The 23662-nt window shown below is 43.8% G+C and overlaps 1 protein-coding gene across 4 annotated transcripts in view; it reads left to right on the top strand.

The window, feature by feature from the left end:
* The window catches only part of CACNA2D2 (calcium voltage-gated channel auxiliary subunit alpha2delta 2), a 736608-nt gene that overhangs the window by 981 nt on the left and 711965 nt on the right, over positions 1 to 23662 (top strand). The gene's annotated exons all lie outside the window — the stretch shown is intronic.

The raw sequence follows: 23662 nt of genomic DNA, 5'->3' as shown, positions 1-23662 counted from the left end.
AAGTGCCTGTCTAGATGAGCTGTGCAAGCAGAGGAAAAGATTCCTCCAACAATGTTTGCAGGTGGGACTCCAGTCCATTACTTCTAGTTTATGCAGCCTTGTGGATTTTTATTCCAACCCGTTTTGAAATCTTTAATGTGAAATATATCCCCTCACCCTCCCTCGCTAAGAAAAGCGGGGAGGGGGGGAAATGGATTGAATCTTGCCGGAAGACTCAAACTTTGTCAGTGCATGCAGTTTTTGGTTCTTTTTTCCTAAAGTGGTTATCTAAACGTTAATTTTAGTGAGAGGAAGAAATAGAGATGGCTTTGCTGGCTTACAGGTGAGCAGTATAATATCCACAATCCAGAAGCATGCTGTGGAGTTTTAGTACAAACTAAGATCACCTCTGATGAACTATCAGTCAGTCTGAAATTTTATTTTTTTTTCCCCTCCCTCTCTGAACTGACCCACTTTATTGCCTGGGGCTGGGGGGTGGATTTTGTCACTGCACTAAAATCAGAAATCAAATAATTTTGGAGTGTTTGAGAGAGGATGGGTGAAGAAAGGATGCACAATGTATTTTGAAAGGAAATATGTGAATTTTGAAAGGAGTTGCATTTAAAGGGTCATCTTGTTAACGCACTTGATCTTTCCATGTTGTGGTGGTTACAAGATAATCCTTCTCCATTAGAAACAATTCCATTAGAACTGTTTCTGAGCTGTGTTTCGAGATACAATCACTTGTGTTATGGATATAGGTTTGTGATAGAAAACTGCAAAATCAGACCATTCAAAGTAAAGGCTGATACTGTGGCATTGCATTGTGTTGTTCTGTAGGTAGGGAAAGGGTTCATTGCTGTGAGTTAATAGTGTTTCTCTTAACTTTATTTTGACACAAACCAACAAACATCTGTGAGAACAACTTCTGTGTTGGTTAAGCAAAAGATGCTTTTATGCTCAATTTTTTGTAATCTATTTTTTTTTTAATGGTTTATTTATATGTAATTTACCTACTATGTGATACTTTCAAATGCACTTAAATTTCTGTATTTAGGCCTTCTAAGAAAGGTTATTAATACCATTTACTCATTTATTTGATACTGTTATAGTCATTAGTATTAATATTCTGGCACTAGTTTTCTTCCAGAGGTATACTTAGCTGAAATACTTACTCAGTCACTTACTTATGGAATCCTATAGATTCCTTCAAGGCTGTTGTGAGCATTATAGCCACCCTTCTGAACACACATCATTGACCTCGAAGAGCATTCTTTCTTTTAATTTAGCTGTTGCATGTATGCACAAATGCCTTGGAATAAAGCCTTGAAGTGTCTGTTGAAGGAGGGTTGGGGGCAGGGGAGGAAAGTATGCTTGCATCTCTACAAGGAGGGCCTGATCTTGCAACTCTACTCACATGAGTAATCCTTACTCATGCGGGAAGCCCATTTGGTGTCAGTGAGACTACTTGTATTTGAAGTATGAATGAGATTTGTGGTATTGCATTTTTATAGCTCAACAATTGTTTTTTTGGGGTTTTTTTCCTTCTTTATTTTCTTCCTCCTTTAAATTCTGAACACGTAGCACCGTATGGTGAAATAATTACTTTCCGCTGACCAGTTTAGTCACGTTTTTTGTTTTTTTTGAGTTGTAAAAACTTTTTGATCTTAAATGCATTTTAGAATAAATTAATTCATAAATATTAAAGTGGTTATATATTGTGCACTTGTTCATGTGTGCTGTGTTAGGGTTTTACCCCTGAGCAATATATATATATTTTTTCTAGCCAAGTTTTTAAGTTCCCAATGAAACGGGGTTTATTATAATAATACATGTACCATTACTATCTCTGTTATGGCCGTGTCAACGCTGTTTCCAGAATGGACTTTATCCTGCACTTGTCGACAGTGGGGAGTATAGGGTATTGGGTTTGTTTGCTTTTTTTAAATATACGAGATCTGATCCTAAAAGGCAAATGTGTGTCTAGTGGAGAATATAGGTGGAATATATATCTAGTGGAGTAATATGCTCGCTAACATTGGGTGTGTCCAGATGAGTGCAGGCGTGTGGCACACATGCAGGCGCCCCTATGCTGTGAATTTGCAGCACATGGGAGAGGGGGGCACTATAGGGAGGTTGACACCAGGTGCCTTGGAGTAAAAAACTCTGCACCTTAAAGCGTGATGGCCCACATAGCAGCAACATGTCACCAAATCTAGAGCCTGGCTGGCTGGAGCCACACTCTGGCTGCTAGCCAGACTCCGTGCTGCTGGATTGTCACGGCTGCAGCCCCCAGAGGTCCCCAGAGCTCAGCCTCGGTGCTGGCCCCAGTCTCCCCTACCCCACCTGGGGTAACATGCTGCACACCAAAGCGCATGTGCACAGGCCCCAGGGACAAGCAGCAGCAGCACATATTGTACCACTGCTGCTTGTCCTTAGGGAAACAATGGTTCCTGCTCCTGGGGACACACCCATTGCATGTGAAGAAGAGGAGTAATATTGGGGAACACTGACCCCAGGCTGACTAGATATTTCTTTGTTGTCCTGTTCTCATTATGACCTGTTTTCTGAACTTGGCGGGGGGGGGAAGAAGAATCTTGAATGGGCATTGGATGGTAATGTATGATTGCTGGGCATTAGGGCAGTAGGTTAATGCCCTGTAACATGTGAGCTCTAATGTCTTGTGTACTGTGCTCCAGGGTTCCCACAGCTATGTCTGTCAAAGGAAGATATTAAGATAAAAATATGAAGTAAGTGGCACAAAAACTTGCATTAATCCTCTCCTGCTTGCACTTCACCTTATATTAAGCCCCATTTTCTCCCCACCACCCTACATGTCTGATGATTACGTATAGGCTATAAAGCAGGTCCTTTTCTTTTTTCTTTCCTTAAGGATCCCTTTTCAGAAGCTAAATTCAGCTTAAAAAAAAAAAAAAGGGATGCTAAATTCTTCTAGTTATGAAGGCAATTTTCCATTACTTTAGACAGTGCTTCCTTATATCAACAGAGAAGAATATTGAGTTTTGATTAGAAACCCTGCTTATCTTTAGAGGTTTTCTATGCGAGTCGCTTAAACCCTCTCTCTCAATAGGGCTCTCAGGAATGAGGCTGTTTTTGCAAGCAGCTCTAGAACTGTTTCATTCTGAAAGGCAACGTACAGAATTAGGCTATTTTTCCTTTTTGAAACCGCTTGTTTCTGGAAAGTCAATCTCTTAATGTTTGTAGTGCTTCTGCATATTGGTTCCTGGTTCTGTTTCTGGTAAATCATTGGTGTTGCACATTCTTTCTTCTCCTGGGTAGCGTGGTTTTAATCATCTTATACTGAGCTAAGGAAGGCTCACCTCAGCCAGTTGTCCAAAGGAGAAATTTTTGTTGAGATTTTTAAAAGCACAATCCAAGACTGGAACAGACCCATTTTGACAGGCATGCTGGGTGGTGCCCACTTGACTGACAAGTTTCTTTTTATGTGGTCACACACAGCCACATATGTTTGTTATGACTGAGGTTGATGGCTCTGGGAAAAGAAGGGCTTTTGGTTGGGTCCCCCCCCTTGTAAAATACTTGGAGACATCAGCTGGTTGATGCTGGTTTGCAGTAGGCTCCCTGTTAAGGCATACTGGCAACCTCTGCATGGTTCCATTAGATTTGTTATATCATTATTCAGCTATCAGACGCATATTCAGTATAAGTTAGTCACTTAGGACTGTTCTCTTGGTACCCCTGCTTATTTCCTCTTAATGGCAATTAAACACATACAACTCCTTGAGAGGAGCCCTGATTATAAACTGTTAGCAAAATCATAACCAGTGAACAGAGCAAACCTGTGTCTCGTTCTGCAGAAATGCTCTTTCATCATTTGGACTTGAAAGAAAATTACCATCTGCTAGAGACTGCTGAGGGACTTTCTTCTTCTTGTGGGGCAGCAGATGCAGTCTGTGCCATTAAACTGTTATGGTTAGGTTTGGCTATTTAATTCTCTTGCCTTAATCGCACATCTCTGACATCCAAGCAATAAACAAGGAGCGGGAGGGTAGAGGCATTGGATTGGGACTAGGATATAGGTTCATTGTGAGTCTGGTCATACCTTGTTATCAGAAATGTTGAAGGCTCCAGCTCTGGCTAATGTGAGCTGCCAGATGAATGGCACCTCTGAGAAACAGGCTGCTTCTGTTTGGTCAATTAAAATAATTGGCCACTTCTGGTAAATATAGACCTTACCCTTCCTATGTGCTTCGGTTCCACCTCAATATAATGGCAACAATGATGCTCCCTGTCCTTTTGAGGGCTTTTTGTGAGGGGGATAATTCCATTAGGACCGTATTTTGATGTACCTTGTGTATATGCAGGGCAAGATGTGGAGGAAACTTCCCTGTGGCCACATGCAGGGCTTTGCAAGAGCTTCCCAAAATGCTGTCCTCTGCAGAGCAATGAGGCAAGTAGGGCAGCTTACTTGAACTAGTCTGCCTCAGCTGAAAGATGGATGTTTATTATTAGCCCTTATCCCCTTGTTCCTGGGAGCACCAAGGAGACCTTGTAAGGCACAAGCTCCTGAAGTGTCCACCACAGCTCCATCTAGGGAAGGATAAACACAAGAATCTTGCTGCTACTTGTACAGCACTCTTTATCAATGAGAATCCCAGAAAGGCGTTGGCAGAGAGCATTAAAAAAAATAAAAATTAAATCCATCATCAACAGTTCTGCATTCTTCTATATTTTATTTATTTATTTTGGTATTCTGTTCCTGAATATTTCCTGCTCATTGCTCATGTAAGGAATAGCTGTATTTGAGCTTCCAAAAGGGAATAGGGAAGAAGTAACGCCGTAGTCCTGATCCTTCCCTACCTTGCCCTGCCAGCCTGGAAAACAAACATAGCAACCAGAATGTCGTGCATGTTATCTCTGACCTGACTTGGTAGTTACTATCATGCAGAAAGATTCCTGACTAATAAAGCCCCATTTCATTTTCTTCTAGTGATTCTACTGGTTGTTTCCTTTTCTTTCACTTCAGTCCCTGCTATTTATTGGTGTCAATAGGCCCTTGTCACAGCTACCTTGCCTTTGGGTGAGGAGATGAGAAAAGCAGCTTCTCATCTGCTGCTAGGCATCCCTCTGAGTAGATCACTTATGAGCATTACAGTCATGGGAGGAACTTTTTTGCCCATCCCTAATGTGTTAAATGAACTTTGCTCCCTGCCTGTGAGCATCCCCTGCATCACATCAGTACTCAGCTGGCTTCCCAGCCTTTGTTCTTTCAACCCTGCACATTTCTTTTTGTAATTGGTAAAAGTTTAAGTCTGCCTTTTCGGGGAGCAAATGGTTCCCACTGAAATCAATCAGAAACCCTCCAGAGTATAGGAGGGTGGAATTTGGCCCTGTCTGAGTCTAGCAGACAGACTTGGGATACTCCATTCAGAGGAAACTTTCTGTGTTATTGCAAAGCTCCATTAAAATTCCAGTGACAGTAATCTGCTACAAATTCAATGGGAACCTCAGAATTTATTCTTAAGCAAGTATCTCAGCTTTTGGGCTTCAAAAGCTACCGGAAAGCCCTTGAGTATTGAAGTATTGGTGTATCGTTGCCTATATATGCATACTATAACAATGGGACCCAACTTGTTTTGCAGGTATGCTATCTGTTAGCTCTGCATGCTTCTTGAGTGCCACTCCCATCCCTTTCTTCTGCCTAAATTTGCTGCCCTGCTTTCTACTGCTGCCAGGTTGCCCGTCTCCTCATGCCACACACATGCTGCCTGTGGCACATGTGCTGCAGGCTGGCCATCCCTGCACTATAACATCATACATGTAAACTGGTGAAACCTCAAGTTTTAAGTCATTCTAAAGCAAAAATACTTAAGTGAAATACTGATCTTGAAAGGATGCTGTCAGAGCACTTAAATATTTGAATTTCTAGTGACCCCTTGGAAAGCAAAACATGCACTCAAGTTTATAATAATGGGGTTGTTTGGAGAGCTAGACTGAATGTCATGATACTATTGTGAAGTTCTTCAGCATCGGTGAACGTGTATAGCCTGGTGTTCTTTGGTAAGGAGCCAGGAAAGGGAAAATGCACTAAATGATTTTTCTTTTTGTAAAAAGTGCACGAGTAGAATTACTTGCCCGTTTTGACGATATCACCATGCTTCTATTGGGGATAAATATCTAAGATTGGAAACAACTAAAAGTATAGTAATAAATATACTAGGCACATTCCCCAGAATGAAGGATTAATGCTTTGTCAGCAAAGTAAATACTTGCTTACAGCCATTGGTCCATGGGTGTGTGGTATTTTAGCCACTTCTCTTTGGGGACAGGTGAAAAGGGCTGGAGGCCAGGAGATGCAGACTGTACAGAGCTTGTATAGTCTGTGGTTTCCATGTGTATTCATCAACTGTATGCAAAGCCTGTGTTCTTTCATGTAACTAGGAGAACAGATGCCCCCCTCTAAAGCGGTTTCTCAGCGAGCTCTTGAGGACAAAAGACCCAATGCAATGGGAGGCTTGGAATGTTTCCTCTGAAGTTTCTAGCCTCAACTGGGGATGGGAGGAGGAGATCAGATTCTGGCTCTTATGCATGGTAATGCCCTGTGTCAGTCATCAGATTGTTGGGTCAGGCACTTAGTGGTGATATAAAAACCTTGTACATTGTATCTGATGATAAAGCCTTTGGCACATGGTCAAAACATAGTGGAGTGTGTGTGCGTCTGTAATGAGCCAAATGCATTCCCGCTCTAACTCCAGTAAAGTGAATGGGATTAAATTGAAGATGGATGGGGCCCAATAAAATGCTGGTACTTAGAGTCCCTTAAATCTTTGCATGTAGTTAAGGGGGAGATTTATCAAAAGTACAGGTGAGGACCCCTGCTTTAAATTGGCAGTAACGGAAAGGAATTGCACTGCATCTTATTTATTTTATTTATTTATTTATTTTTTTTAATGGAGCAGCCTCCAATCTTGCTTTCAGCAGTACAAATGAGTAACTCTACTGAAGTGACTTTGAATTGGTGCTGCAGAGATTGGAATGTACCCTTCTGCACTGATAACTGGGAGATCCATTGTGCATTGTGTAGCCGCTCTAACTCCAGTAAAGTGAATGGGATTAAATTGAAGATGGATGGGGCCCAATAAAATGCTGGTACTTAGAGTCCCTTAAATCTTTGCATGTAGTTAAGGGGGAGATTTATCAAAAGTACAGGTGAGGACCCCTGCTTTAAATTGGCAGTAACGGAAAGGAATTGCACTGCATCTTATTTATTTTATTTATTTATTTATTTTTTTTAATGGAGCAGCCTCCAATCTTGCTTTCAGCAGTACAAATGAGTAACTCTACTGAAGTGACTTTGAATTGGTGCTGCAGAGATTGGAATGTACCCTTCTGCACTGATAACTGGGAGATCCATTGTGAACTAAGACTGCCAATTGGTAAGTGGACAAGCATGATAGAAAACTAAGGATAATGCATTACAAAATGCATGTTCACTTACCTGATGGGTTACTTTGAATTATTTATGGGACTGCACAGTATGTTGCTGAACATTTCATTACTTTTACACAATTTACTGTGCAGTCTTGGTAATATGAGCCTTCTCACTACTACTCCCTGTTACTAGAGTCTTGCTAAGAAGAAATGGGAGGCTATAGGGAAATTCACCTGTTTGTTCTCATGTGAAAATAGGTGTGGAGAGCCATGAATTGCAAATGTATCAAGGTTTTACTGTGCATTGAAGGATAAACCTTGGATTAGAAATGAGATCTGCATTTATACTGGGGTGGGGCCAGTCAATGTGTTCATTCACTTCATGAAGGGTTATTTCAGTGGCAAGGCCTGGGTGATCTCATTTCTGCTTTGCCTTGGAGTTGGCTAAACCAAATCCTGTGTGTTTGATCTTTTTTTTTTTTTTGTGTGTGTACAGCATTGGCTGAAATGTTGGTGGGAGTATGTATAAACCCACTGCTGCTAACAAATGGAACGGGGGGGGAGTGTTCTACTGCATCCAGCAGAATTGAATGTATCAGCTGCACTGGAAGCTTGGGTTTCAATGAAGTGAATGTGGTTTTGGACTCAAAGAGCACCTATACCTGTGACAGACCTCTGCTCCAATGTGTGCTAATTAGCACACGTCAGAGCACACTTGATTAATTGAGTCTGCTGTGAGTCTGGAGCATGTTAATTAGTGCACTCCAGCAGCCTCAGTGTCACATATTCAGCATCCCTACGTTTCAAAATGGCAGTGGGAACACTAACTAAACCTCATTTGATGAGCTTAATTTAAGTGCCCCTTCCACCATTTTAAAGCGCAGGACATTGAATACACATGATGCTGTGGGCATTTTTAATTAGATTGGCTCTCAGAGCCACTCTAAAGTGCCCCCCCCCCACCCCCCACATGTATAGATGCTGTAATGTGCATGTCTTCTTCTTTGCATTGTATTGGAGGAAGATCATTCAAATTTGTACTGAGCAAATGGATCAGTTAATAGTAGAAAGGTACAAGTTTCAGGTTACCTAGAGAATCCAAGCATAAAAGGAAGAGTTGTCAACTGACACAGTTGTACAGTAATCATGAGCTCTGGCAGGAACTAGCTGACTCTCTTGGTCCCTGTGATCCTTCTGATTTAAGAGGTAAAAATGAGCGATTCAGCAGGCATGACACAAGTTCACGCTGCAGCTGCCTCCAGGTACCTGACTTGTGGATAAATAGAAGCATCCCGTGTTCTCACTTTTTTTATTCCTCTGTCTTTCCAAGTGCAAGCAAATTTACCCCTTAAACTAAGTTGATGGAAAGAATTCGGAGAGTGTGACTCTCTGGTCAGGTGACAAATGGGGAAATGATTCTCTTATACAAACTCCTTTCAAGGCATGACAGAACTAGGCCCTGAAACTTTATTGCAATAGGAAGATGCTGTGCAAATCTGCTTTGAAATCAGATTCTGCTTCTTACTATGCATGTCTAAATGTGCATTAGTGTGCTTTTTCTAATTCACACTTAAATTTAGTACCTCCAATGTGAGGCACTGAAGAAGTGTGGATTCGGCTGCCTTAATGCACATGGTCTTTAAATTATGCTTAATGTGCAATAGCTTATTTTACTGCACATTGTCATAGTAGCATGTTGTTTTTTATGTGGTGCTTTAATGTGCAGTAAAATTGGTTACTGTGCATTCAGGTGCATGTGTAGCTGCACCCACCTAGTAGGTCTTCTTTATGCAAGTGCAAACCTGTGACACAGGATGTGCGGCTTCCATTCTTCTTTCAAATAGGGGATTATCTTTCTTATTTAAGAAAAAAAAAGAAAAGAGACTTGCTTGTGTGAGGTGTTTATGCTCCTGTGGATTTATAAAGCACTCTCACTTACAATGCTCTTGCTGAATTGATGAAGTACTCTTGTAGTGGACTAGTAGGAGGTGCTCCTGCACTGAGCCACCCACTTCACTGAGCCTGGTCAAAAACCAAGCTTTGAGTGCCTCCTCTGGGGCGCCTCACGTCTGGCTGACCCCCTTCCTGGAGCACACCCGCAAGCCTGGGGTAGCGCTGCCACCACCTGGACTCGGGTCTTGGTCTGGGACCTGTGCCACCCAGGATGCACAGACTCTGTAGACCTACAAGTTGCTTAATAGGGCTATGCGAAATGGCACCGTTCTGTTTTGACTTGAGTTTGAGGTTTTGACGGAACAGCATTTCGTTTCGAATTTCATTTTGATTCAAAACCGCTGTTCCATTTAGCTTAATTGAAACAGTGACACTGTTTTGATGTTTTGCCCACTTGCTATAATGGGGAAGCTCGAAACAGCCTCTCTCATCTGGCAGGCAGATGGGGGACCATAACCCCAGGAGGGCTGCAGGGGCTGTGCCAGTCCTCCCAAGGCTGCGGGCCCCCTATCTGCCTACCACATGAGGGAGGGAAGCCAGGTGCTGCCACCTGGGAGCTGGGGAAGAGAACTGAGCCCAACTGCTCGGTTCCCTTCCCCAGTGCTACAATCAGGCTGGGGAAAGGAACTCAGCTGGGCTGAGTTCCCTTCCTCAGCCTGATTTTTGTAGCAGTGGGGAGGTGAACTGAGCCTGGGCTCAGTTCCCTTCCCCTGCACCATGATCAGCTTCCCACAGCCCAGCTGTAGGAGGCGGGGAGAGCCAGGGCTGTGCTCCGGCTGAGCCACATGGGGCTCCGGAGCCACTGGGAGTGCAGCCCTGGTTCTTGCTTGTCTACCTCCACCTGGCTGCTGGTGGCTTTGAAACTTGAAATGTTTCGACTAGCCTCATTTTATTTTGAGGCTGTTTTGAAGCCCTTCGTTTTGATCCAGTTTCGCTGTTTTGTGCTCAAAATGAGCCGAAACAATGTCAAATCGAAACAGCTAGTGACATTTTGGACAGCCCTATTGCTTAACCCCAGCAGGATATATCTGGGTGCTTCTTATAGCCTGAAGCAAAAACAGTAGCCTCCCTTAGTCAGCCGAGTAAAAGAAGCAAGACGGCCTATCCAATCCCTCAAGCATATACACCCAGGCTGGCTATAACAGATAGCTTTCTTTTTTTTCATAGACATCAGGAGCTGGAAGGGACCTCATGATATCATTGGGTGCAGCCACACCTGCCATACGTGGGAAGTCAGCTAGGATCAAGTGAACCTAGCAAGAAATTAAATCCATCTGTTTTTGAAGGAGTCCAGAGTAGGTGCTTGCACCACCTCTAGGGGGAGAGTTTGTTCCAGACCCTGGGCATGCGCACTGTAAAAACATCTTTTTTTCTCTTATCTAATCTAAATTGGCCTTCCTGGAGTTTATGGCCATTTAAACCTTGTTATCCCTTGAGGAGCTCTGGTGAACAGCAGTTCTCCCAGGTCCTGATGTACCACTCTTATGAAGTAGTAGGCTGCCACCAAGTCCCCCCCTGAGCCTTCTCTTCTCCAAACTGAAAAGTCCCAAGTCCCTCAGCCTCTCTTCATATGGCCTTCCCTCCAGGCCTTGGATCATACAAATGGCTCTCCTCTGAACTCTCTCAAGCTTCTCCACATCCTCCCTGAAGTGGGGGGCCCAATACTGACGCAGTACTCTAGCTGACATCTCACCAGGGCCTAGTAAAGTGGGAGGATGACTTCCCTGGTTTTGCTTGAGATGCATAAGTGGATGCACGCCAGAGTTTGGTTAGCTTTGCCCGCCACGGCGTCACCTTGGTAGCTCATATTCATCTTGTGGTCAGTCAAGACCCCGAAGTCCCTTTTGGCCCTGGTGCTAGCGAGCGTATTGGGTAGAGAGGGTATGCAGGGGGGAGTACAAGTCGGAGAAGTAGCAAAAGAATACCGTGAGCAAACAGAAGCAACTTGGTAGCCCTTTGATTCGTGACCTAGATTGCATTAAACTAAGTTCCTAGTTACATTTCTGGTAAGTTACTTACTGCCACATCCAGCAAATGAAAGAGAGCTGTGAAAGTCCATGCTTCTGTGTGTGTTTTCAAAATGTCCACCTGTCTTCTTTTGGGAGGGACTCTTAAATAGCCCTCCTGACCTCACCACCTGGACCCAGTCAGAGACGCATGTCATTTGATGCTGGTCAATCAATTTGAAAAACATCACTCCATTACCTAATGGAGTGACATAGGGGCAGGGGCTTAAGCCCGTGTCATGAGGTTGGAGCTCAACACAACAGAGAGGTTAAATTCGCACCCTCTTACCCAAGGCCAGTCACTAGGCAGTGGCGGTGAATTGGCTGCCTAGCAACCAGATTGATAGACACATGCGAGTGAGAGGGGAACAGACAAGCCCAAAGGGAGAGGGGGCTGGGGGGAGGTCTTTCTCAGCTTGAATCTGAGATCTATTGAACTTTACATAATATTGCTTCACAGTGGTCCAAAGTTCACCTACGTGGGATGTGGTTTAGTAACAAGAGAAGATGCAATCTTTTGCATTCCCAGTTTTAACATAGGGTTGACTTTTATTTTATTTATTTATTCTTTTGATTTAGGTTTTGGGTAGCTGCAACATTGAAGCCAAGGAGGAATTGCATGTGAGACAGACGGGTAGGAAGCCTAGTAGAGTAATATGAATTTTTATCAGGTGTTGAATATTTAGCCAAATTTTGGGCTATGACTGCCTGAGCATCCTTTTACTGCTATGTAATGACCTCAGTAGACCAGGAGGAGTCAAAGTACCTTTTGCTCGTGTCTAAGGTGGCCTTATAAATTAGAACCCTATACTAAGTACTTGCTATCGATACTGCATTTTTGATGCTCAGTAAGGGGAAAAATTAAATAACACGTGTACAGGTGATATAAGCCTCAGGGGCTTTGCAGGGGGGAAGGAACACCTCTTTAAAGGTAAAGGCAAACCTATTGCAGCACTTGTCATGTGTAGCAGAAAAAAAAAATTGGAAAAATGCCACTTAATTATTCAAAGTTTTCAAGCTGAAGAAGGTTACAGGAGTGTGAGTCTGCAACCTGTTAGGTATGCGTCACAGCTTCAGCTGGATTCTGTTTTTTTCCCTTTCCCATCCAGCCCATGCTGCAGAACTGGGTGGGTTGGATAGGTATGAAAAAATCAATGTCTTTCCTTTATGTGCATGTCGGTTTTTTGTTTGTTGGGGTTTTTTTATAATTGTTTGCCTGGGAATCTTAATAATTGTCTTCATCACTTTGGTCACTGATGTACATTATTTTGCCTGATGTGGAATGACAGCAGTTCTGAGAGCTCCAGGAGTGAATCCGTGTAAGCCTATAACAAGCCGTCCCTTCTCCTTTGTGTGTGAGGAAATGAACACGTGCACATGTACACCCCATCTATATACACTGGTGCCTGTTTGTTTTAGGGTTGAAACATCCTTACTCTACTGGGACTTATAACTGTGCAGAAGTCATCCTCTTTATCAATGTATGCTGTTCTCTGTTACAGTGCTATACTGGTTTCCCTTGCTTTATGCAGGTTCTGTATGTGCAAATTTGCTCTTATGTGACTTACCCTTTTTGTACCAAAAATTTGTTGTATGCAAGGTAATTTCACTCTTATGCGATCTGTGTGGTGGAAACCCGCAGTCAGCTGTTTTGTGTGGTGCACTGTGGGAGTGATGAGCACCAAAATATAGTCTTGTGTGTGGATCTGTGCTCCTTGCTTGTTGTCTGCAACACATGTTTCTGTAGTTGCCATCCCCATAATGATAGCGCTCTGTGCTTGTGTGTACTATCTGCTGTTGGTGAGTACCAAAATTGTCTTGTAAAAGTGGTAGAAATGGGTCTGCAGGTCAGTACAATTGAGGTCTTGGAATGTATCCCTATTTGTTACATTGTAAAGTGGGTTTTCTTTATGCAAATTAGAGTTGTGCCGTTTTCCAGGAACGCATGTACAGCATAAAGCGAGGGAAACCTGTATTTACAAGCTGTGAACCATTCAAGTTCTTTCAAATTATTGGGCCAAATGTTTCCTGGTGTAATTTTGCTGAAGGTAATGAAACTGTGCCCAGGATGAATTCGGACCCTTTTCTTCTAATTTTAAAGAGTGTAGAGGCTTGATTTTAGTGTGGTGTGTCACAACCCAATTAAGCAGTGCCCATGCCACAAGCAAAAGATACCATTCAAAGCAGTTTTATTTTGCACTAGGTTAACTAAGGGTTAACAAAACGATAGTAACAGCCTTCTTTGCTGTGCATGCCAACAAGAAATTTATAGCTGCGCCACTAACAGAAATGAAATTTTTACCTTCTGTGCTTTACATAAATCATTATAATTGGTCAGAGTAATACAGGGAGTAGCCCTGAAATAACACCCTAGCAAAAACCGCTATATAATTGGTGATTCTAATTAAATTTATGACGTGGTGAAAACCAATTGGCTATTACACAAATAAAACCTGTTTTTACTTCTGCAAAGTCGGAGACCTCTGTACACACCTTGGAGACCTCTGAACATACATGTCAGAGTAATTAGACAATTTGATCACTTGTCTAAGTTCCCCATCTTCGACCAATCTCAGACGTAAATCAACGACTGCCGGCCCGGCCACTTCTGCCCGAACACTTATGCAGACCGACCTAATGAACTCTAAGCTGTAACTAACCAAGTATCTGACCTCTGTCATTCACCACCTTGATGGCGTAAGTAAACAATCTTGCTTTTCAAGCGATTTAAGCGTCTGTGCCTAATTCCACTCCAAGCTTCACAAGTACCCGCCTGATGGCCTTCTAAGGCCCCGGACCCCTCGCTGCAATGCACGGCAGCGACGTGGTATAAAAGGAAAAAATGCACCAGACATTTTAAGATCCATGTACAAATAGAAAATAAATGCCTTGTAGCATACTTCTGAACAGCCATCTCTTCCCATTCATCTAATGTAGTAATGGATTCTCTCTTGGTGCTCCCAACATCAACACTATCTTTTTCTCTCTTGCCCTAAGACTAAAGGGATCCCCTTTGTTCTTTTTTTGCAGACTTTATTGGCCTTAAAACTGAACTGCCTTGAGTCACCGTCTCCTGGAGGTGGGCGGGGTGGCATGGGGACTATTCCACCTTTCTCTTAATTCCTGACGGGCCTGATGAGGACATGGGACCATTTTCTCACTTTGCTTATGCAGTGTCTAGGGCTGTGGAGCTGGTCCCAGGTAAAACCCATACTGCCTCACCTGTCTTTCCCTTGTCAATGAAACAAGAAACTAAGAGGATGAGAGGAAGTTGTAGTGTCCTATGGCCAGCTGTGAAAGGGTGTCTTGCAGCCAGGTCCTATTTCACAAGCGCTTAGGTAGCGGATTCTTTTTTTTTTTGTTTTGTTTTCTTCCCCCTCTCCCTTAGCCCTGTGCTATCTTGTACAGCATGCCATTCTGACAGCCTTGTTTGTGCCTCATTTCCCTTAATATACAATATTATCTCATCTAGGATCAGACTGAATGCTGAGGCCAATATTTTGCATGAAGAGTTACCCATAGTGATGCAGATACATGGGAACTGTATTCATTTTCCCTTCTTGACACCTTTTCCTAGTAGTCTTGTACTGTAAGGACTGATGTTTTGAGCAGTTCATGAACGTGATTAGAGACACTCAAAGTAGGCTCTTTTGTGAAAAACATTTAAGTCACATTTTCAGGGTGGCTGCGTATATGGCGCACTCCTTGGAAAATGGACTTTCCTGTTCTGTGGGAACGCAGCTGAATGGCAGGTGCGGGTGGATTTGCCATGTCCAAATGTATTTTTATATGGTAACTTTTGTATAATCCATTCACACTTTTCCTTAGCTGTATGGTCACGGAAACAGATGGATTTAATCTCGACTGCTGGATCTCCTAAAATAAGCAGTATTGGGTCTAGGCAGTGTTTGTGTGCAAACCCCCTCCTAAAGAAAACTGTGCTGTTGCAGGAAGTGGTGTTGATGATTTAGTAAATGGCACTTGTCCTCCAAATTTGAAAACACAGCACTTTTTTTGAATATGGTGTTGCGGAAGTGAAAGGGGGGCTGCCAGGTGTTTGAGTGTGTCCTGCCTCAGATATTATGCAAACTGAAGCCCTGACTGCACTGGGCCAAGTTCTAATTGGAATAATTGCGATCTGCCTGCTTGAATTCATGCTTTGCTTTAAGTGGATGCAGAATTCATATTCAATGCCCAGCCCTAAAATAGTAGTGTAAATATTGCTGTTGTGCTACGGAACTGGCCACATCATTTTTGCAATGTGTCCTATAGGGATTGGTCTGTAATTGACTAAAATGTTTTTTAATGTTACATGAAGTACTGTATGAAACAGTAAACATGTCCAAATTCTACAATAGAAATTAGATATTGATGCCAATATGCAACTGATATAAGAGGAAAATTAACATTATCAACTATCAGCTTTTTTTGGGCCAGTATAGCTGATTAATGTCACTGATAAATACAATATGCCTTCTAGCCAGGGCCCCCAGACAATGTATGTATTCAGCTGCATGCAGGAATGCAGTCAGGCAGCATGGAGAGCAGCACCTGGCAGGTAAGTCTGTGGAGGCGAAGGGACATGAGGGAGCAGATAAAGGCCCCCACAATGAGAGAGGGAGTAGGGTAGGGGCTGGAGGTGCTGCCCAGATGAGATGGTGAATGAGGCCAGGGTAGGGAATAGGACAGCTGTGGGCGGCTAATCTAGAGGGATTGGGCAGGGAAGGAAGGTCTCTGCTTCTGCGCACATTCTCTGGGGGAGGCATGGGGGGGCAGATGCAGGCTCCTTGCTGCAGACTAAGGGCTCTCAGCTCTGCTGCCTTTCACTCAGGAGCCCCATGCCACCTGTGTGTCTGCTGTCCACCTGGCAGTGGTGGGGGCAGTCAGTTGTGCTTCCTGCTGCCAGGCAGACAGGGGCGTGTGGTCAGCATGGGGCTCCTGGGGCAAAGACAATAGAGCAGAGAGCCCTAATCCCATAGTGAGCAGCCTTTATCCACCCTTGCCCCACTTGGCTCCACTCCAATTAAAAGCATCCTGATACTTAAAAATGGTGGTGGCAGGGCTTGGACTAAAGCTCATTTGACAAGCTTTAGTTCAAGCACAGCTACCGCGATTTTTAAGTGACGAGACACTGATCCCCTGAATGAGCCACCCGCAGCTCAGTCCTGCTCCCCACTCCCTCCCTCACCATGGGGGGGGCCTTGATCTGCCCCTTCCCTTCTCCCCTTCCATTCCACAGACTTACCTGCAGGCAGCTGCTCTTCATGCTGCCCAACTGCATTCCTGTAAATCAGTTATTGGATTGGTATTGACCAATATGGCAGGTTAATAATTGGCTATCAGTATTGGCCAAGAAAATCTTTATTGGTGCACCCCTTAGTTGAAATAGAGAATATCCCAAGTCACACACTTCAACATTTTTGTCACTTCTGGATTGTCCTGCTTGGGAGTAGGGAGAGGAAAGGGGTTCCCACCTCACTTCCACAACTTTGATCCTTCTGTTGCTTTTTCCCTGCTAGTTCTTTACTTGGACTTAAAATTTTACCTCTGCTATATAGAAATTGACAGTGATGGTGGCCTGGATTTGTAGCTAATTTTGAACTTGAAAATGGCCTTGAAGAATCTGTTGATGGCTTTCTTGGAAGTGAGAAATGTAGCTTGTCATTTTAAATTCTTATTTGTTGAAATTTGTTTGAGTAGTTCATCCTAACTACAGCAGAGGAAAATGAGAGCAGTGTGATACCAAGCCTTCTGTTGATTCATGGCTTAGTAGGATGGATGAGACTAGGAAGTGTGTTACAGCCTGTCAGAATGAGGGTGGACTAGCTTTGGAAAAACCCCTGTGAAGATCATTGGGACACAGTGATTTCAGGTTTTACTCTGGTTTCAGTTGGGTTACCCCAGAGATGAATTTGGCCCACTATGTTCAGTGCTATCTTATAGACAAAGATATTTCCCACTTACTAGTTTCTTCCAGGGTAGGTTCTCAGGGTCTTTCTTGATTCATTGGGCTCTTGTGAAAGAGGATCAGTCGCCAGCTCTGCAGATGGAAGTCTCTAGGAGCAGGAAGACCAGATCTTTAGTGGATTCTCTACCTCAGTCCTGCCCTCTGGGATGAGTAGATCATTCTCTTTTCAGGGCTGACTTACCTTTTTTTCCTTCTCTTCTGAGGCAATAGCATTTTTTCTCCTCTTACATGCATTTTTGGTCCCCTTCTGCTGTAGAATGCTTTCAGTGTGTTTGCTAATAACACTTGCATTTTGTTACTTTCACCTGAAAATGGAAAATTAAGGCATGGGGTTCTATGACCAGGCCAATCAGTAAGTCTGTGGTAGAGCTGGCAATAGACCTCACCTCGTACAATTCCCACTCACTTGCTCCTACAGATGACCTGTCCTCCCTCCCTTTTCAGTCAATGGAGTGGTACAAGCCTGGAGGATTTGGGGATGGATTGGAGTTGTCTCTTGGGATCCAGAGGTCCTCTGTGGATAAAACTCTGGCTAGTACCTGAGCACCAGAGAGAGAGAGAGATGCTCTTGGATAGGGCTGGTGCTCTGGACAGTTAAGAGAGGAGTTGATATGATTGCTGCCAAGTGCTTAGTGTGCCACAACAGGCTTTTCAAATTAAATGGGGGTATTGTGCAGCATAAGCCATTGTACATTTGGCTGCTTGTGCCATGTAAATTATGGCCAGGCACCTTTCCCAAGAAAGACTCCTAACATTACTTTTTTGTGCTGATGATGCACCATTTTTTTTTTTTTATTATTATTTTTTTTTTTTATTGAGGCTGTATAATGCTGCAGTATCTTGACTTCAGAAAGCAGGGTAGATTTGTGTCTTCTTGACTGGCTAAAGTATAAGCTTTTGTGAACTGAAGTTCACTTCATCAGTTGTTTAAAAAGGACATGCACAGAGCAGTGTATAAAATGGGTAGAGTGATTTGAATACAAAAGGTCGGAAAGGGAGGAGGGACAGGGAGACAGTGCTGGGAGAGGCATGCAAGAAAAGAATCCATAGGAACAAAGGGGTCACAGAAACAAATCCAGGTAATAGGATAAGAATCCATAGTCTCTATTTAAACCATGCTTAGCACACTCCAGTTTGTGGATTTCTTGTTCCACAGTTGCCTGTTCAACTTGGTTCTTAAATGTTCTCTACCTGAGAACAGCTACCCTGAGGTCAGCAATGAGTGGCTACCTTGAGAGTGTCATCCTTTTCCAGGATGGGCTGGAGTGCATTAATGAGGGGGGAGAGCTGTAGGTGGTAACCAGAAGGACTCTGTTGTCCTTGCCCTGGTGTTGGTATTGTATTAGTACAAGGGCGGAGTCTGACTTTTCATTTTAAATGGCTACAGTTTTTGAGGTTGTATCGCAAATGTAGGAATCCATGCTTCAGATCCTTGAGGTATGCATCCTGGTTGGTAGGAACAGAGCAGACGCATGGAACTTTGCTTTAAATGATGGATCCATGGGGTGTGTGCAGGATGAAAGCTGGAAGTGTGAAGGTAGCTGCGGCAGTCTGCAGGTTTCTGATACAATGTGATGCTGATGTTGCTCCTAGATGACCTTCACTGTAGGGTCTGGGGAAATGAATTTGCTCGGTGGAATATTCCAGAGTTGGTTCGATGGAGGGGTGGAAGCTGGTAAAGTCCTGGTGAAATTTCTCTGGAAAAATTTTCTGATGTGTCCATACAAGGAAGATGTTATTGATGTACCTTTGGGTATATCAGGGGGATGAGAGGGCAGCTGCGGAGGAAGCAGAATTCAAGGACTTTCTCAAATGTGGTTGCGAAAGGGGGAGCCATATATATATATATATATACCCATGATATTTGCCGTTATTTTTTTTGTAGGTATAGGGATTCTCCAAACCTGAAATAGTCATGTGGGATGTTTGTGTACAGAAATGTGACCTCTGTGGTAGCTAACATGGTGTTAGTTGGAAGCTGACACCCAAAGGCAACCTGCCAGTGTCTGAACCAGCTCTCGGGGAACCTTGGAGCAATAGCGCTCCTTTATCCCTCAGAAATTCACCCCTTTGCATGGCTCCTGTGATAGCATCTGAAACTTTCTAGCTGGAGGGGGCTGTATGTGCACACGCAGGCCTGTGTCTCAGAAATTCTAGAGGCCATTAAGCTGGGTAATTTACATGCTTCTTGAGCCTGTGCCTAGGGAAATATATTTCACAGGTAATTTCAAATCTCTTGGCGTGTGGAAGAAGTCATTATTCTAAATAGAAAGGGGTTGATGATGTCATAAGACCCATCAAGAAGACCACATTAAAAGCTGTTTTTGTCTCTTTAGGGGAAAGTGGGGAAACAAACCTGAATAATATCTGCACAAGCTTTTTGGCTTCCTGAAAATACATGTTTTGAATTTTATAAATGAATTTTGGCATTTAAAAATAGAAAAATGAATTTATCTGATTTATAGTGTGCGTGAGTACAACATGCTGGGTTGTTGAAGAGGGCAGGTACCACAGAGTACTGTTTTGCATGCACATTTCCTGTTGCAAGAACCTATTGCTACCACCTTAAGAGTTTGAACATCAAACTGGGAGTCAGAAGCTTCTGAGTTCTAGCCATGGCTCTACCACTGACAAGCTGGTTGGACTTCAGCAACTTACTTAACCTCAGTTTTCCTTATCTATGAGAACAGTGATAGCTTTTGCCTGTCTAACGTGTTTAAAAAGGATGGGTTAATGCATGATAAACAACCTGGTGAAAACATTATTCCATGGTCTTTGCTTTTGAATATCTGGGGTGGGAATTGTTTAATCGTAACGAATAAGTGATGGTACAAAGTGAGTGGCAGTATGCATATATTGCTTATCTATTACTCTGGGGCATTTGGCCGAGGAAGGGACATGACTAACTTTTTGTCTCTGCCTTTTTCACCCCTTCAACCTTGACTTCTGTGCGTGTAAGCTTCTTTTCCCTTTAAAAGGAAAGACAATCTGATGTAGCTCTTCCTTGTGAGCACCAGGGGGCACTTCAAATGTGTTCCCACTGCAGTCCTGTTCCTTAGCAGGGGTGTCAAACACCCTGGGCCAGAAGTTTGGGGGTGAAGGGATCTTATTGCAGAGGCCTACTATAGAATTGGGGTCTACAGACCTCTGCAAATGGCTGGGATGGATCCAGAGGGGGTGCAGTAGCACAGGCTGTTGTTTTTGTTTGTTTGTTTGTTTGTTTGTTTGTTTGTTTGTTTGTTTTCCCCTAGCCTTTTGAACTACACTGTAAGAGGCAAGTGAGGATTTTCTTTTTTGAGCCCCTAAATTGGGTAAGAATATCTTCTTCTCTCTACCCCCCCACCCCCACTTGGCACCCCGCTCCTTCCCTTCTCTGCTCAGCAGCATTTCCCTGTCCCCTGCCCACCATTGCAGCTGACTCGGAGGTGGAGGGAACTCCAGAGTTGTTCCTGCCCTCCCACTTAGGTTGCATGGGGAAATGGGCTCAGCAGGGAACAGTGACAGCAGGGGTGGGCAGGGTCCCCTCCCTGCCCAGCTGGGTGTTTCCCACTAGCCTGCAGCAAGCACAGAGTGGGATTCACCCTTGCCTATGCTGCTGCTGCCCCCCTTGGTGGTGGTGGTGGTGGCGGCAAGTAGGCTTCCCCTTCTCTACTTATGCTTCTGGGCACAGAAGTTGAGGGGGTGAGGTGAAACTGGGAGGGAGGGCAAGGGGGAAGGTACCGTGAGCATAGAGGGGAAGGGAATGGAGGAATTGTTACCTGATTTGGGGACTTTTTTTTTTCTTTTTAAGTAAAGCGGGGGGGGGGGGGGGGGATGAGGGGGGCGTGTCTCTGGCTGCTGCTCCTGCGGCATGATCTGCCCATTCCAGTGGAGGGGTGGGGGAGTGCAGTTCCCCTGCAGTGCAGGTTGCTGTTTGTACACCCCCTCTCCCTTTTAAAATCCTAGATCAGGCTATGGACATGACTGAGAGGCAGTTCTTATTTGTTCTGCTGGCTCTGGACTGACTGCAGTTTCTACTGGCCCCACAGATCTGGCCTGGGATGAACCCCATGGTCTGGATCCAGCTGATGGCCTGTCATTTTTGACATCCCTGTCCTAGAGGAAGAGAGATGTATGCACAGGGAATTGACTATCCCGGGAGACAGGAAGTTGATCTAGATGTATCAGTGGTCCAACTATGCATGACAAGTCCCATATTACCTTCTGGACTTGGTTAGTATCAGCCCCACTCCATGCAGTGAGGTGCATCTCCATTATACTTCCATGCCCGTGTGAGGGAAGGTAGGGGTTGTGTCCACTTGTCTCATTGTATGAGGTGAAATTTGTGCTTACCTTCAAATGTTTGTGATCTGTTAAAGCTGAATATTTTGTCTCTACTATTGTGGAACACTGAATAAGGCAGGGGCATTGTGACAACCTGATATAGCTCAGTGCTCCAGTACCGCAGGCTTCACACTAGATCTGTGCTGCCTTACCAGCACCAATCCAATCCAAAGGTACTGTGGGCAGCTTTTAGGCTTGTATCATAAAGCACTGAGATAATGGTGCAAAGTGCAATAAATTTAATTTTTTTTTTTTTAATGCTTTTCTTCCTCCCACTTCCTCTTTCACCTGAGTGCCTTGCTGAAAAGGAACAATCCAGCAAACAGCTTCTGGGAATGAGGTAGCCTGCATGTAAAATGACAGGGTTCTGGATGTTTGGCTATCAAGAGATGCAATGACTGAGCATCGCTAAGTGCTTTATAATAACAATGATTATACCACCCCCTCTTTGTGATGCTGTTCTCAGAAGCAGGAATTTTTCAAATGGACTAATGGTGGAGAGAGGTGTTGTTTAAGATGGGGCTTTAACTAAACAGACACCATGTTGAAATGGCATCTAGAAAGCCCTTGATGTTGTATGCACTCCTATGACAGACTGTTTCAAACAGCCCTGTGGATGATGGGTGAATGTAGCTGGAAGCTGAGGTACAGTGGAAATGGAGCAACTGGGCGCATCTACACATTCATTAATGCACTGTAATTACAGCACGTTAAGTTTATTACCTGTAATTACAGGTACTACCTTTAATGCGTTGTAATTGGTGCTACGGCGCATTAGTGCCAGCGCACACTCTTTTGGTGATGCTAATGCACAGTAGACTAATTCTGCTGTGCATCAGCATGGGTTTTGCCTGCCGCACTAATGCACAGTAAAATGTCCACTGCACTTAAAGCCTCTCTTGTAGAAGCGCCCACTGAGTATCTCTTATAACATCAGGCCCTTGTGGAATTGATGGATATCTTGGTTTGGTAAGGGAAGAAATCATAGACACAAACCTATCTTTTGATCCAGCTCAACACTGGCCCTGTGGCTAGTCATCTGTGTTTTGAAAGACCTAATTATTTGCTGCAGAGAGCCTAGCCTTGGATACTTGAGACATTAGTGGGGAGGATGTTGGGTGCAGACTTTCAACATGCTGCAGACTGCTGGGGTACTAGTCCAGCTGTCTGTGTGTGTCTGACTTTACACTGGAATGGATTTTTCTTGTACTGATCTTGCTGCAAGTTCTTGCTGATTATAAAATGGTCCTTTTACTATTCTGATTCTATGGCCATCCTCAGAAGTCGCATTCAGAGTGCAAATTTTGTTTACCACCATGGGACAGTTGTCCCACACCTCATCAAGCAGATCTCATGGGAATAAGGGGGAGATGAGCCCTGGTTAGAATAGTGGTCTAGCACTTAGGACCAGACTCTATTCTTTTGCTAATTTCTGATCATTCAGTTATTTAAATGAGACAAACAAGGGCACTTTCATCATTTCCCTTGACAGAAAATTTGTGTAGTCCAATGTATTCACTCCAAAAAATGGTCCCATTGGGTCAACAGGATATTTAGTCACTTTAGCTTTTATTGCGGACTAATGAGTGTCTGTCATGTTGTGACTGCTGCTATGTGGGACCACTTGAATGTAGTCACTTAAGTTTTTGCTTGTAGTAGTAGGAGGCAACTGTCAGTCCTTCTGGATCATGGTGTATACGTGAGAGATCACCAGGACCTTTTGACACATGCCCAGGCAGGAGCACGGAGGAGTTTCTGCCCAGACCTTCCACCCCCCCCCCCCCCCCCCCATCCCTTTAGGCCATGAACACAGAATCCAAAGGCCAGACTGAGTCTGGACATTCGGTGCCTTAATGGCTGTGTTTATATGTATATTCGGGGATCAGGCTCTCCATGGCTAAAGCTATATATGCTTCCGATAATCAAACCTGGGTCTCCCATATAGCAGAAAGGAATCTACCACTGAACCACAACAGTGAGTGATTCCTTTTTTTTTTTTTTGCTTGTCTCCTTGCAAAGC

This window comes from Alligator mississippiensis, chromosome 12 (genome assembly GCF_030867095.1).
Source record: "Alligator mississippiensis isolate rAllMis1 chromosome 12, rAllMis1, whole genome shotgun sequence".
In the NCBI taxonomy this organism is placed as follows: domain Eukaryota; kingdom Metazoa; phylum Chordata; order Crocodylia; family Alligatoridae; genus Alligator; species Alligator mississippiensis.
Note: the sequence above shows the minus strand (reverse complement) of the source record. Positions and strands in the feature narration are given on the sequence as shown.